This window comes from Carettochelys insculpta, chromosome 10 (genome assembly GCF_033958435.1).
Source record: "Carettochelys insculpta isolate YL-2023 chromosome 10, ASM3395843v1, whole genome shotgun sequence".
Classification (NCBI taxonomy): Eukaryota; Metazoa; Chordata; order Testudines; family Carettochelyidae; genus Carettochelys; species Carettochelys insculpta.
Genome location: NC_134146.1, coordinates 8,427,087 through 8,443,164, shown reverse-complemented (window position 1 = coordinate 8,443,164; position 16,078 = coordinate 8,427,087).

Sequence of the window (16,078 nt, the reverse complement as noted above, 5' to 3'; positions counted from 1 at the left end):
AGTAGATTGCAAAAAGTGGGAGCCAGCAACACACTACTGTGGCAGATGAAAAGGCAAACAATTCTGGGATGTACTGAGAACTGGATAAACTCATCTGGGGGCCCAGGGCTATTCGATTTTGTGGGTCCCCCTAGACTCTGGGGCGCAGCCAAAATGAGGGTTCAGTGTGTGGGCAGGAGCTGTGGGTTGAGGCAGGAGGGTGAGTGCAGGGGGAGATGAGGACTTTGACTGGGGGGTGCAGTCTCTGGGGTGGGGCTGATGATAAGATATTTGGGGTGCAGGTGGGAAGGGACTCCAGCCAGGGACCAGGGCCAGCTTAATTTTTTGTGGGCTTGGCTCCACACACCTTTGTGGGCCCTATGGGGGGAAACAGACCATGGCACAAAATGGTTGGTTCTTGGAGTGAGGTGCAGGCCCTGGGGCCAGGGGGCATGGCGTGGCATAGCTCCACGAAGTGTGAGGGCACTATACACACACCAGCTGTCACCAGGTGCACACTGGCCCTCCCAGCTCAGAGCTACCAATATACCCCTTCCACGTGTGGGTGGGCCCATGCCGTGTCATAGCCTGTCTACCCAGCAGCCCCAGTCCTGCTTTGCCCAGGGCCCCTTCTCACACAAACGCACAGTGCCCTGAACACCATCACCCCTGCCATGTGTCCCCACCCTCAGCCCCTCCCCACAACTGCCCAGTGCCCCCAATTTTCTCAGCATCCTTTAGAAAACACAGACACATTAGGCCAACAATAAGCATAGTGTGATAACCTGTCAAACCCATAGACCTGGTTCAGTAGTTCTTCAGCTTTTCCACAACTTGACACCATGTAACACCAGCAAAATGTTGTGTGGCCTCTTTTTCCATCCTCTTCAGGAAGGAAAGGTGGGCATGATAAGAACTGAGTCAATAGCTCACTATAAATGATTTATTCAAAGCAGAACAGCTTCAATGGGAGGGTATGACCAGGAATCTGTGTAGAATAGGCTGGTGGCCAGGACACTCAGCTAGAAAGCAGAAGTGCTGGGTTCAAGTCCTTGCTCCAAAGCAGAGATTCAAATCCAGCTCTTTCCATATGAGTTTCATGACTCGTGAGCTATTGAGTGGTAACAGCTCCCCTGCCTCTTCTATGAATGATGGCTAAATCCCCTAGTGATTCTCAAACTTCATTCTTTTGTGTTTCAGCTGAAATAAGTTGCTGAAATAGACATGAATTCACAAGACATTTCAGTCAATTTAAATGTGGAAAAAATTTCACCTGATCCTAATCATAGAATCATAGAACAATACAGCTGGAAGAGACCTAAAAAGCCATCAAGTCCAGCCCCCTGCCCTAGGCAGGACCAAACCCATCAGATAAGCCCAGCCAGGGCTTTGTCGAGGTGAGACAAACACCTCCAGGGATGGAGACTCCACTACTTCCCTGGGTAGACCATTCCAATGCTTCACCAGCCTCCTAGTGAAAAAGTTTTTCCTAATGGTCAACCTGGCCCTTCCCAACCGCAGCTTGAGACCATTGTTCCATGTTCTGCCATCCGTGACCACTGTGAACAGCCTCTCTCCAGCCTCTTTGCAACCTCCCTTGAGTAAGCTGAGGCTGTTATCAAATTCCCCCTCAGTCTTCTCTTCTGCAGACTAAAGAGTCCCAATTCCCTCAACCTTTCTTCATGGGTCATATGCTCCAGCTCCCTAATTATTTTGGTCACCCTCTGCTGGACCTTCTCCAGTGTGTCCACATCCTTCCTATAATTGGGGGCCCAGAACTGGACACAGTACTCAAGATGTGGCCTCACCAAAGCCGAATAAAGAGGCATAATCACTCCTCTGGATCTACTGGCAACGCTCCTCTTGATGCAACCTAATATGCCATTAGCCTTCTTGGCTACAATGGCACACTGTTGACTCATGTCCATCTTCTCGTCCACTACAACTCCCAGGTGCTCTTCTGCAGAACTATTACTGAGCCAGGCAGACCCCCCTGTAACAAACTCCCCCTGTAACAATGCTTGGGATTCTTCAGGCCCAAGTGCAGGACTCTGCACTTGTCCTTATTGAACCTCATCAGACTTCTTGCATCCCAATCTTCCAATTTGTCTAAGTCACTCTGGACCCTGTCCCTACCCTCCAGTGTATCTACCTCTCCCCCTAGCTTAGTGTCATCCGCAAACTTGCTGAGGGTGCAATCCAACCCCTCATCCAGGTCACTGATAAATATGTTGAACAGAACAGGACCCAGAACCAATCATTGGGCACTTCACTAGAAACCGACCGTGATCCCAACATCGAGCCGTTGATCACTACCCACTGGGCCTGACCTTCTAGCCAGCTTTCTATTCATCTTACCATACATTTATCCAATCCACATTCCTTTAACTTGCTGACAAGAATATTGTGGGAGACCGTATCAAAAGCCTTGCTAAAGTCAGGATAAATCACATCCATTGATTTTCCCCTATCCACAGCGCCAGTTATCTCTTCATGGAAACTAATCTGATTGTTCAGGCATGACTTGCCCTTCATGAATCCATGCTGACTGTTCCTGATCACTTTCACCTCCTCCAAGGACCCCAAAATGACTTCCTTGAGAAGCCCCTCCATGATTTTTCCAGGGACTGATATAAGACTGACTGGACTATAGTTCCCTCGATCAACCTTCTTCCCTTTTTTAAAGATGGGCACTACATTTGCCTTTTTCCAATCATCCGGGATCTCTCCTGATCTCCACGACTTTTCAAAGATAATGGCCAAGGGCTCGTCAATGACATATGCCAACTCTCTCAGAATCCTCGGATGAATTAGGTTCGGGTCCATGGATTTATGTATGTTTAGCTTTTTCAGGTATCTCCTAACTTGTTCTTTCCCCACCAAAGTCTGTCCACCTTCATCCCACAGTGCATCATTTATCACATTAGTCTGGGAGCTGTCCTTGTCCGTGAAGACGGAGGAAAGAAAGCATTAAGTACTTCAGCTTGCCCTACATCATCTGTCACTTCTTATCCTTCACATTCCTCGCGACTCGCAATTCCAGTTGCTCTTTCGCCTTCCTGATAACTGCCCTACATTCTCGAGCTATAGATTTATACCCCTCCCTAGACACCTGTCCAAGTTTCCACTTTTTGAAAGCTCCCTCTTTGTGCCAAAGTTTTCCAAGGATTTCCCCAGTAAGCCGGTCTGGTCTCCTACCATATTTACTTCTCTTGCTGTGCATCAGGATGGTATCTTTAGGCGCCTTTAGTACGCCTTGCTTAAAATACTGTTTTTTCCTGGGCGCCTTTTCTCTTCATGGTAGTAGCCCAGGGAATTCTGCCCATCAGGTTCCTGAAGGAGTCAAAGTCTGCTCTTCAGAACTTCATTTGTGATTCCCAAGTTTTAAACCCATGCTACAAATGAACTTGTTCTACTACAATCAGATGGCACATCCCTTATAGATTTTTGCTGGGTAAAGAACAAAACTTTCTGGAAAGAGAAGCACAGAACCAAATTATTGCAACTATTCTGTGCACTGGTAAATTTTGCTAATTTCAGAAGTTTATCAACTTTCCCCTCCTGTCTGGAAAGATGTGTCATTGACATCTTGAATGGAGATGCCAGCTCATCTATTAACTGCTTCATTTCTGATAACACTTATAACAGTGGAGGAGACAGTAATGTGGCTAGAAGTGCACCATTCCATTAGAAGTGGAGCAGGGACCAAATGGGTCTTGTACTGACTTTGTGTAGGTGGCTAGATAGCTTTATTTTTACAGAGGTAACAAAGAAAGCCTGTCATCTCTTTTTGTATTACCCAGGGGATTGAATTTTCAGGGAAGATGTAGGCAGAGAAGCCAGTAGAAATAGAACATCCATTAGAAAGGAGAAAAGAGTCACCAGAACAAATGAGAGCATTATATCAGTGCTTACAGTAAACTTCAGAGGAGTGCAAGTCATCTCAGCATCATCGTACTTATCAAATCACTATGCATCCACGACTTGTAAAGGTCATCCTTTTATCAAAGAATCAAAAACAGAGGCCATAAATTACCACTAGCATTTTATCTGTTAAGTCAAATTTAGTTGTGACTAGACACAAAATTACATAACCATCAGATACTCTGGATTGCCCTAAAGCCTTAGGTACAGTATCCACTTGCAGTTGCCATGGAAATAATGATTCTGATTTAAAATGTGATAGGCAGCAACCTGTCACTGTGTCATTCTTAAATGTCCCAGGGGAACTTAGCAATGAATGTCAGGCTGAGGGGGCCTCAGAGTGATCCTTGTGGAATCTATATCTGTTGTTCGCCGTTTGCTTGCATTTATTTCTGTCTCTTGCCAGGGAATTTAGATATGATTGGAGGTCTCTGGATAATTTTCTGGAGCTGTTTGTATTATTGTTCAGTACTGCAGTTTGCATCTGGGATTCATTGCCACTTGAATCAAGAAATAAAACACAAATTGTATGCAAAACATTGCCCTATCATCTGCAGTACACAGATGCACATTTCCTGTGCACAGAGGTGTTCATGAAAGCCTTGGTTTGTGTAGGCAAGGAGAATGCACCCACATTCTCTTCACACAACGAGAATTGATCCCTGCTTTGAGTGCAAAACACAAGTCAGCATTAATTACTGACACTGTCACAATTTCATGACACAGGAAACAGCAGCTGTGGTATGCCGAATTTGCTAAAGTTGCTTTATCTGCCAATTTTCATGCAGAATCTCTGCATTTGAGCATTCAAATGGGTGCTGTTGCCCATTAATTCATGTTTTTACATATCTCAGGCCAAATACGCTGTTTCTGTGAAGGGGTTCACGTCTATTGCCTTTGGTTATGTTTTGGCTGTTTGCAGCAGCATAGAATTTAGCTTTTGCGAGAAAAGTACACCTTTTCAAGCCACACTTATGGGCAAATTTTACTGATGCAACGTAAGCACCAATTTTTCAATCATTACAGTCTCTTTAAGAGGACTCTGATGTGAGCTTTATGACTCTGTGTGAATCTGTTTGGTTATATAGTCTACCTCATCCCATTCCCCCTCTTGGGACTGCTCCTCAGTACGATGTAAATAGGCAGCACTCCGGTGACTGGAACAGAATCATACCAACTTGCACTGAGAATTTGATCCATCATATTTAGGTCTGGAAGAAACTACACATTTTAGATCAAGTCAAAATACTACAGAAAAAAATGTCACAGGGGAAGTGAGCCTTTTCCACCAACACTGCTCTTTTCAGATGAAAAGAATTTGAGTGGGAAATTACAGCACAGCATTAAACTCTCTTGTATTTCCAGCATTATAGACGTCAGTAAAAATGTACTGGGACTTGTTTAGAAAACAAGAAGAAAACACTGAAAACGTAATTTTGACCTAATTTCACTCCCCACTCCAGCACCTGCCACTGAACATCCAATCTGCCTTCATATGCATGGAATAGATATGTTCTTTTCATGCATTTGTCTTGAATAATAGGTTCAGTGGCCAACACATTTGACTCCTACGTTTTCATCTTTTGATAGTTTATTAGCCCTCCACCAAGAGGTCAATCTGGTTCAAGTACATCATGCCAGACCAATCTAAAAATCTCTGCTGATGTGCTCTATAACTGGTCTTGCCCTCCCTTGATATAAATGGCCCCTCAAACTATTTTTACTTTTCTGCTATTAAACATAATTCTGTTACACATTGCATTAAACATTTGTTTGGAATAAGGATCAACTATTTTGCCGCCTCAGTTGACTTTCACAACTTTCCAAAATCCAAAGAGGTTAACTCATCTGCCCTTAGCCACTTCTTTGGGGAATGTAGCTTTGTAGGAAGTCCCAAGGAAGATGGGGCACAATATTGCTCTCATCCAATAACAAGCCAGGTACCAAACTGTGACCAATCTGCTTCCCAGTTTCTGTCTGGTCCCAAACGGAACAACCGTCCCTGTCCTCAGTCTGAAGCTGGTCTAAGGAGGAAAGCTGTTGGAGACAGTTCCGGGAGGTTTGAGAAGTGGGCAAACAGAGACATAGGAGGTGCTCTAAATGGCAAGTTGCTTATTCCTTCTATGACTGTAGATATTTTTTCCTTGCCATCTTGAGACTTTATTATACATTAATTGCACAACCAGGTTACAGAGAGCTGAGGGATTTTTAGCCTGCCAGATGGCAAGTTTCTGCATCATTTCCACAACAAGCAGTAAGGAACTCGATTCCCTACCCACACTAGCATCACACTGTGCTCTAACGGTTTGCTGAGATAGATTCTCTGCTGTAAAGAGAGAATGGTCATTGTATGAAAAAGAGGAGTATAAGTTCAGTAAAGAGGAAGAGCAAAAAAGTCAGATGTATATTAAAGATACAGACAATAAATGGCAAGTAAGAGCCCATGGAAAGCATGAGGAAATGAATTTAAAAATGAAAAAGTGTTGCAAGAAACAAACCCCCGATAAGTGCCTTCTTCTAGGGTGGGGAGGAGTCACAATGGGCCCCTCAGGCGCTAGCTCCAGCAAACAGAGTAAGAGCCTAAAGAAATCTTCTGAATTGAACTAGATACCCAAGCTAGGCTTAGTCTTTAAGACACACTATTCTCCTAAGCTAATGTAGTCACTAGGGAGTTTCTAACCAGACAGGATGCTCAGATTCTTAGGACTAGAGCAGTTTTTATAGTTTTGTAGCTCCACCCCTTGGAGGTTCTGGGCAATTGGCCCCTTCCAGTTAATCCAAAAGAGAAACTCAGAGAGAGAAGCATACATTGCTACTTCTCCTGGTGGCTGGAAAACTCCACTAATGTGCTCCTCCAAAGAAAAGATATCCAAGTTTCCAATATGTGAAAGACAGCAATTAGGAAGAGAAACATAGACACTGTCACGCAGCAAACACTTGGCAACTCGGATCTTCTTATTATATCTTCTTGAGACTCACTAGAAACTATCAATATGGGTTGCATAGTATCCAGTCAGTCCTTTCACAAGTCAGTCTTCTGTGCTTCCATGAAGCATGTCACACACTTGTTTCATCACAATGTTACCACAGGTTGAACCTCTCTAGTCCTACACCCTTGGGACCTGACAAATGCCAAATTAGAAAATTTGCCAGACCATAGCTAAGTCTACACCGGGCTGCTACATCGAAATAGCTTATTTCGATGAAGCGAAAGCTAAATAAGCTATTTCAATGAATAGCATCTACATATCCTCCAGGGCTGGTGCCGTCGATCTTCAACGTCGATGTTGGGCAGCACTACATCGAAGTAGGCCCTGCAGGGGAGCATCCACAAGCCAAAGCGGCCCATCAAAATAAGGGTGCCAGGAACAGCTGCAGAGAGGGTCACAGGGCGGACTAGCACTTCCGGGGCAACAGCTACCCGCTCCCTTAAAGGGCCCCTCCCAGACACACACAGCCTGCACAGCATGCAGTCTGCAGAGACAGGCATGCACACCTCGTCGAAGCAGTCATGGACCCCCCAGCAGCAGCAGCAGCAGCAGCAGCAGGAGGAGCCAGCGGTCCATACACCCCCCCACAGCAGGACCAGTGCTTGCCCTGCTCAGTGCTATGCAGGAGACAGCTGACCACCTTTTATTCGTGGTAGAGAACTGCCCCTAGAGGAGGAAGAAGCAGCCCCAGCCCTTGCTGCCCTCCGACCCCCCCCCCCCACCCCCAACCGCACACGCTGCTGGCTGTGGAGCTACCCAATGAGCACCGACTGGTAGAAGTGGCTGGTGCCCGGTGAGTGGGAGAACGACAGCTGGATCCAGAATTTCTGCATGAGCAGGCAGACATTCCTGGAGCTCTGCCTTACGGCACCAGGACACCTCCATGTGACGTGCCCTCACGATCAAGAATCGGGTCGGCATCGCTGTCTGGAAACCGGCCGCTGCAGACAGCTACCGATCCTTAGGGCAGCAGTTTGGCGATGTCAAGGCCACCTTCGGGGCTGTCCTCACGGAGGTAAGAGGACCCGGGGCAGGGGGTGGGGGGCGGGGGAAGACCGGGGTGGCGGGCAAAGACACACCCTGCACACCCCTCACTGTTACTCTCTCATGTCCTTCCCCCTGCAGGTCATCCGCACAATCAATGCCCTGCTCCTCCACAGGCTCGTGCGGCTTGGGGACCCAGATGCTGCCATCGCAGGGTTTGCCAGCCTGGGCTTCCCAAATTGCTTTGGGGATCTGGATGGGACCCATACCCCATCCGTGCTCCGGAGCACAGCGGAGGACGCTTCCTCTTCAGGAAGGAATACCATTCGGAGGTCCTCCAGGCCTTGGTGGACAGCCAGGGCCGCTTCCTGGACATTTATGTTGGCTGGCCTGGCAGCACCCAAGACGCCCAGATGTTCAGGAATTCGGGCCTGTGCCACCGGCTGGAGGCGGGGACCTACATCCCCCAGCAGGACATCCCTGTAGGGGACACCATCATGCCCCTCTGCGTCATCGCAGATGTGGCGTACCCCCCCCTCCAGCCCTGGCTCATGCACCCTTACACAGGCCATCTCTCAGCCAGCCAGGAGTGCTTGAATACGCGCTTGAACCATGCATGCCAGGTGGTTGAGCGCACTTTTGGCCGCCTCAAAGGGCGCTGGAGGTTTCTTCTCACCCGCCTTGATGCGGGCCCCCACCAACATCCCCCAGGTTGTGGGCATGTGCAGCGCACTCCACAATCTGGTCAAGAACAAGGGGGAGGCATTCTTCCTGGGCTGGGCTGTGGAGGCTGGCACGGCTCACGTTCAGCCATCCGCTGCCCCCAGTTGCCAGGTGGACCCCGAGGGGATCCGGGTCCGGGAGTCGCCATGGGCCCATTTCGACCAGGCTGCAGGGTAAATGCTGGCAGGCCCCCCCACCCCATCCTCCACAACACTCCCTGCCCCCACCACAGAGCACCCAAGAGCACCCCCCCCCGCACTTTTCTTGCATATAAATGGAACTGTTTTTTGAAAGCAAACAGTGGAATGTCTTATTAATACAAATATATATATATATATATATATATATATATAACAAAAGGGGGGCTATTTACATGGGGGGGCAGGTACCATAAGAGAACAGGGGTCCAACACAAAGTATATACAAATAATGGGGGATATGTACAAAGGGGGGAGGTGGGAGGCCACGTCCTCGGACCCGCACTCCCCACTGTCCGGCGCCCAGGATTGGAGGGCACGACCCTTGCCTCAGCCAGAGCCCTGGCAGAGGCTGGGTGGGGGCCAGGCAAACCGTCAGATATGGCCTGTAGGTGTCTGCAGGTTCTGGGTCCCCCTCGGTGGCAGGCCCCAGGGTGGCAGACGGCAGTGGGACGGCGGTCAGAGCAGTGGTCAGAGTGGCAGGTGGAGCGGCAGGCAGAGCAGTGGGTGGTGCGGCATTGGGGGTGGGGCCAGGTATTCCGCTATGCCCTCGAATGTGCGCATGAAGGCCCCCATGCCTCCTGGTGGCAGGCCAGCACTCGCTTTGGCACTCCAGCTGCCACTCCTCCACCCGCAGGAACTGCTCCGACACCTCCAGCTGACGCCAGATGGTCGTGAGCAGATGGGTGTCTGTGGCCGTTCTCCGCTGGTGGCTTCGCCATCGGACCCGTACTGGGGCTGGTCGCTGCTCTGCCAAGGGTCTGGCCTGCTGGGATGGGCCCAGTGGGCTCTCCGCGACCACGGACACCTCGCTGGTGCTCTCTGGGCCCTCCGATGGTGCAGCTATGGAACAGAGCGGGGGAAGAAGAGTGGAGACAGCCGTTAGTGTAGGCCCCGAGCTGTGGCCCTTTTCCCCCCCACCCCTCTGCTGCTGGTTCCCCATCCCCATCCCCGAGAGATGCTGATGATGATGATGGGTGTCCCATCCCCTCCCCCTGGAGGACCCTAGGTTCCGCTCCCCCCATCCCCAGGGATGGGGCATGGCGCTGTTCTGCTGCGGGGGGGGGAGGGGTGCAGGGGCTGCTGCACTCTTCTGAGCGACATGCCACTGCTCTCCTTGGGGCCATGGTCATCTGGGCATGAGGAGGGCCCTGGTCATGTCTCTTCTCCCCTCCCCTTAACCCCGGGGGTGTGCACCCAGGGCGGGGGGGGGCGGGGTACATACCTGACGGTCCGCTCCCACGGTGAGGGGGACACCCGATGGGTGGACGCCCTGCTGGAGCTCCGGGATGGCATGGCGATGTGGAGCCCTCCGTCGGTGGAGGAGGATCCCCCCCCCCATCCTTCTCCAGCATCCCTGGGTGGGCTCCTGTGGGGGCCCCCTGGGGTTCAGGACTTGCCTCCGGGGTGGACTCCGGCTCCGGGGCCTGCTGGGGCTCATCAGCTGAGGTGTCAAGAGTAAGAAGATTGTTTTATTTTATACAAAATGTATTGCAGCTTCTGTTTTGCATACTGAAGAGGTATTTCAACACTGAGGCTACGTCTACACGTGCAGCCAACATCGAAATAGCTTATTTCGATTTTTCGACATCGAAACAGTCTATTTCGATGAATAACGTCTACACGTCCTCCAGGGCCAGCAACGTCGATGTTCAACTTCGACGTTGCTCAGCCCAACATCGAAATAGGCGCAGCGAGGGAACGTCTACACGTCAAAGTAGCACACATCGAAATAGGGATGCCAGGCACAGCTGCAGACAGGGTCACAGGGCGGACTCAACAGCAAGCCGCTCCCTTAAAGGGCCCCTCCCAGACACAGTTGCACTAAACAACACAAGATACACAGAGCTGACAACTAGTTGCAGACCCTGTATATGCAGCACGGACCCCCAGCTGCAGCAGCAGCAGCCAGAAGCCCTGGGCTAAGGGCTGCTGCCCACGGTGACCACAGAGCCCCGCAAGGGCTGGAGAGAGAGTATCTCTCAACCCCCCAGCTGATGGCCGCCATGGAGGACCCCGCTATTTCGATGTTGCGGGACGCGGATCGTCTACACGTCGCTACTTCGATGTTGAACGTCGAAGTAGGGCGCTATTCCCATCCCCTCATGGGGTTAGCGACTTCGACGTCTCGCCGCCTAACGTCGATTTCAACTTCGAAATAGCGCCCGACGCGTGTAGACGTGACGGGCGCTATTTCGAAGTTACTGCCGCTACTTCGAAGTAGCGTGCACGTGTAGACGCAGCTTGAGTGAAATGTATTTTAATATGGTGAAACTCAGCGACCTACTGAATTATTCATTTAATAAGTCATTTATTTATTAACCGCAAGTCTGACAGCTCTGAAATTAATATTTCAGATAAAGTTCCATTTGGATGCAGTATGATAATCCTTCGTTTTGTCCCAATTTTCAAGTGATCAGGATAAAAAGAGTGGGCTTCCAGATTGCTTTATTCCCTGGCTCAGAAGAAGAACAAGTTGACACAAACGTGGTATTTGTTATTTCTCGTCTAACTTGTTGGCAAGTGCATGTTCTATTCTACAGGGTTATTGGGGAGAAAAACCCTAATAAAGGTTATACAAGTAGCGCTATATTGTCTTCTGAGAAAAGAATAATATATCTAGTTTAGCTTTATTGTTTCTTCTGCCTTTCAGAAAATAGGTGAGACAATGTGGTCATTTTTGACAGCCTACATTCTGTTTCTAAGTGTCTTTATGACCTCAGATGAAATTCACTTCATGTGTAACAGCAGCGTAACGTCTTTTGTTGTTTATGCAAGGAATCACACGATTATCCCCTACACACAAGACCTAGATATACATAAATCCAGAATTGACTGAGCTGTACCTATAACTTCCAGTCCAGTCAGCACATATTTCAGCCCTCATATATGCCTTTTCTGACTGGTTTAAAAAGAACCCTGCTTTTACTCAGATAATCATCTGGTGTAATTTGACTCAACTGCACAGACATCCACGAAATTCCATTGATTTACAGCAGCTGAGGCTTTGGCCCAGCCATTAACTAGAGTGAGAGTCCTGCTCAGATTGCCTTCTAAAATATCTGACTCCTCAAAGCAGGATAATGCTTCTCTACCAGAAAATTTTTAACGTCTCTCCTGAAATAGAACTCAGAATAATACCCTTCACTAAAAGTGTAGCCATTGGAGATTCCTTTTCACTGTGTGCCAATGTAGTTAATTTCAGCTTGTTGCCTTTGGAATGCGTCACGGCTGTGCTAAAAACAACTTGCTCCCCCTTGCAGAGCAAACAAGCAATATGTTCCTTATATTGTTACAGAGTGAAAAGACTTGGGGCTAAATTTTCATGTTTAATTTGTGCTAGCAAATAAATGGGCTCTTACTATAGAGTGCTCCAATTCAGGAAAGCATATGCGCACACGTATAAGTCGATCCCTGTTCAGCAAAACACCTATGCGCATAGTTACCTTTAAGCTGTCCTCACTGGGAATGTTTCTGTTCTTGATCTTTGCACAACATTAAAACTATGAGGACACCCAGGCTTACATCCTGTTCTAAATCAGGGGTGTACAAAATAGGGGACGGGCGCCTTCGGTGCGGGGACATGAAATATCTTAAAGGGAGCACAGCATGATTAGCTGCTGGATGTGAGATTCATCTATTGCTGGGTGTGTGTGTGTGGGGGGGGGGGTCACATGAATATAACACTTAATGAAGTTTTTGCGTTCTACCAATTTATTTTCTTATACATACCAAAAGGGGTTTTTCTTTTTCCCATATGAATGTAATCAAAATTTCTGTCAGTCTGGATTACATAGACAGGCCAGGAAGGACCTGCTAATTGCATAGATGAAAAGTGGGGCCAAACGTAAAAAGTTTGTTCAGCCGATTCTGTATAACCAAATTTACGAACTATATATAAATTACAAGTTCTAGCTCCGTAGCCACTTGTGCTCTGCTAGGGTCTGTGAGCTTCCAGAATGGAAGACCATGTTCTATGTAATGACGGATGGCAGAAAAAGGAGCAATGGTCCCACATTAAAGCAGGCAGTGTAGCCTGAATATTAGGACAAATTATTTCACTGGGAGGGCAATGAAGCACTGGAATGCATTACCTAGAGGAAGTGGTAGAGTCTCCATCCCTACAGATTTTAACTCAGCTTGACAATGTCCTGGTTGGCATGATTTAGTTGCGGTTCACCGTGCTTTGGGCAGCAGGCTTGGCCTCAATGACCTCATTGGTTCCTTCCAGCCCTAAGAGTCTATGATTCTAGGATCCCACTACAGGGTCATCACACTGAATTAACAAAGTAAAAGAGAAGGGGTGACTTGATCACAGTCTGTAAAGTGCCTTCAAGAGGGAACAAAAATCGGGATACCTGGTGCAGGCTACTTCCCCATCTGCAGAGGCTCATCAGCCCTGTCCACAGCAATGGGGAGAGGAGAGCCAATCACTTGTTCATTCTTTATGCTCCCTCCCTGCCTATTGCCATAGGAGGTAAAGTGGCAAAATTGTTCTGCATGCTAATTACCATGACCTGAATAATACAGGTAGGGGAAAAAGTGAGCATCTGACATAAGTTGCACAGAGGATCTTGCCCTTAATCACTGTAACTGAAGTAAAAGGCTTGAAGGAAATTTTCCTCTAAATTGTGAACGTCTACATCGGTTTATGTTTGCATCCACAAACCAATGCGTCAAGATTGTCACATTGAAATAATCTGTGCCTAGAGTACACTGAAGCTGCTACATGATCTAAATTTCAACATGGAGGCAAACAAAACAACGCACCATTATTTTGCATTTCTTCATGCAAAGATTTAGCCCTTTGGTTGGCATCAGTGTTAATCTGTCACCGATTACAGAGAAGCAGTAGAAAAAATGATGAAAAAAGCAAAAGAAAGGAAATATAAACAAGAAAAAAATAGGAAGGAGCTGGAGTGGTGAAGGGGGCATGAGATTTCAGAACCCTTGCTTACAATTGCAAAGGGTTTACTAAGCGATAGAACAAAAGATTATTGAGCAGCGTTCTTGTAGTTAGCTTCTTTTGGCATATAAAGACTAGCGCATTGAGGAACAAATAGAGATGCATTTGAAAAGCCACAACTGCTCCTTCTTTATATCTCTGATAGCCAACAAAGCATAGGACTGACTTTGTGCAATAAATAAATCTCTTTGGCATGAATTTTTTTTTATGCTTGATCTTTTCAGGACATTACATAAAACCTCAAAATCAAAGGATTGTAATAGAAATGTGATCAGACTCTTAAATACAGCCATTGAGATTGGGAGAGCTGGGAGGAAGAAATTCTATCTACTTTATATCCCTCTTGGAATGACACAAACATCTCACAAAGAACTTCAATGTGGAAAAGGCAATAAAAATAAATTTTGTGAACAGATTCCATAGGGAGGGCAAAGCCTCAGAGTTAAAATGGAGGGATTTCACTTGGAAAAATATAGCCTTCTTATGACCATTATAGACCTATATTGTGCCATGAAGCTTATTGCTATTTGTATTACAGGATGCCTTATCTTTGTGTCTTGTCCTGGGACATGGAACAGGAACGATATGGAGAGTGGTTGCGTTATCTGCAAATGGGACACTATCAAACCATTATTCATGGCACAGTGTCTCTCTTGGCAGTCACTTGATAACAAGTAGAACATCTAGATGTTACACTCCTATTTGTGAGTCCCTTGATAACTCATCAGTCCAATTCTGGAGCTACAGATCTTATCACAGAAAGGGCTGGTGTTCGTAGCTGCTGGAGGGACAGTTTTTGATGCTCTTTTCTTCTTCTCCGCCTTTCTTTGTCTGTCCTGCAGTGGGACCTCGCAAATTGCGCCATCCCCTCACCGATTAAAACTCTCCACTAGGGATGGTCCTGGGCAAGGTTCTCCCAAGTGTAGACACCGATGCTGTGCTTTTCAATGTGTGACTTCAGCATGTCCTTATATCGCTTTTGCTTGCCCAGCGCTGCTCTGTCCTTCCTCCAACCTGGAAAACATAATCTGTTTGGGGAGGAACTGTTCAGACATCATAACCAATCCAGCAAAGTTGTTGATGGATGATGACGGTTTCAGTGCTGGTCATGTTTGACTCTTGCAGGACACAAGTGTTCATGCACCTAGCCTCCCAAGAGATATTTAGAATTCTCCTGGGGTAGCATTGATGATATTGTTCAAGTGTCTTCAAATAACACTTATAGTTGTGTTGGTTTCACATGTGTAACATTGGGATTATGGCACTATGTAGATTACGTGTAAAGCAATGACATAAGAACCAGAGGTGTGATGATGAATAGGGGTTTGGTGCCCGTCACGGTCTTCCTTCTTGAGTTTTTCTGGTTGTGTGAATTTTGGCGGTTAGGCACGGCGAGGGAGGTCTGTGACTTTCACCCCTAGGCTTTTGGACAAGGAAATGAAGTTCTCTCTCTCTCGCTCTCTCTCACACACACACACACACACACACACACACACACACACGGCAGTAGGCACTAATAGACTTCACTTCCTAGTGCTGCAAGCACAAAGGCTGAGTAAGCTCTGATCCTAGGTGGGAACTGTTGAGATGAGTTGGGTTAGTTGGGACCAAGAAGGGCACTTGGGGAAGCTGATGTCTTGGGTATGAGTAGGGTAGTAGAAAGCTAAGAGGAGCTGGGAGTTGGTTGGCAGAGCCAGTGAAGTAGGCATAGGGGGGAATCCAGGGACTGGAGGAAGCTGAGCACTGGATGAGGGCACACTGAGGAGCTAGTATTGGGTTATGGTCAGTCTCCCATAGAGCCTGTGCGCACACAACAGTAAGCAAAGCCACAATATTTAGGATTGTGGGAAGACAGGCTGAGGTTTCTCTACCCATTGGCTCCTCCAGCAGCAGGAACATGTGCAAAGGCGTGAGGAGCTGCATGGGTGGAAAGGAGAAGTGTGGGTGGTGGCATAGTGAACTTCTGAAAGGACAGAAGGGAGGAAAGAGAGATTAGGTCTTAAAAAGTTTTAGTAGGAAATCGAAATCCAGTAATGCATGTTCGTTGAGTGATGGAAGGATCAGGGCCTCAGAGCGGTGCAGTGGCCTGTCAGATACCCCATGCAGATTCTTAAGACATCATCCCATCCTAGGGGATGTTTCCCCCCACTTGCATCTGGAAATCTGAAGCAGACGCATTTTCAGTAGCAGACTCCGTCTAGCTTTACAGTCATGTTGAAAATTATGTATAGGCTTGGGTAGTACCTTTTATTGTTTCTGTGTGTGATTTGTAGCCCTTTTGGAATGTGGGTGACATGACATGTTTCGTTAATAAA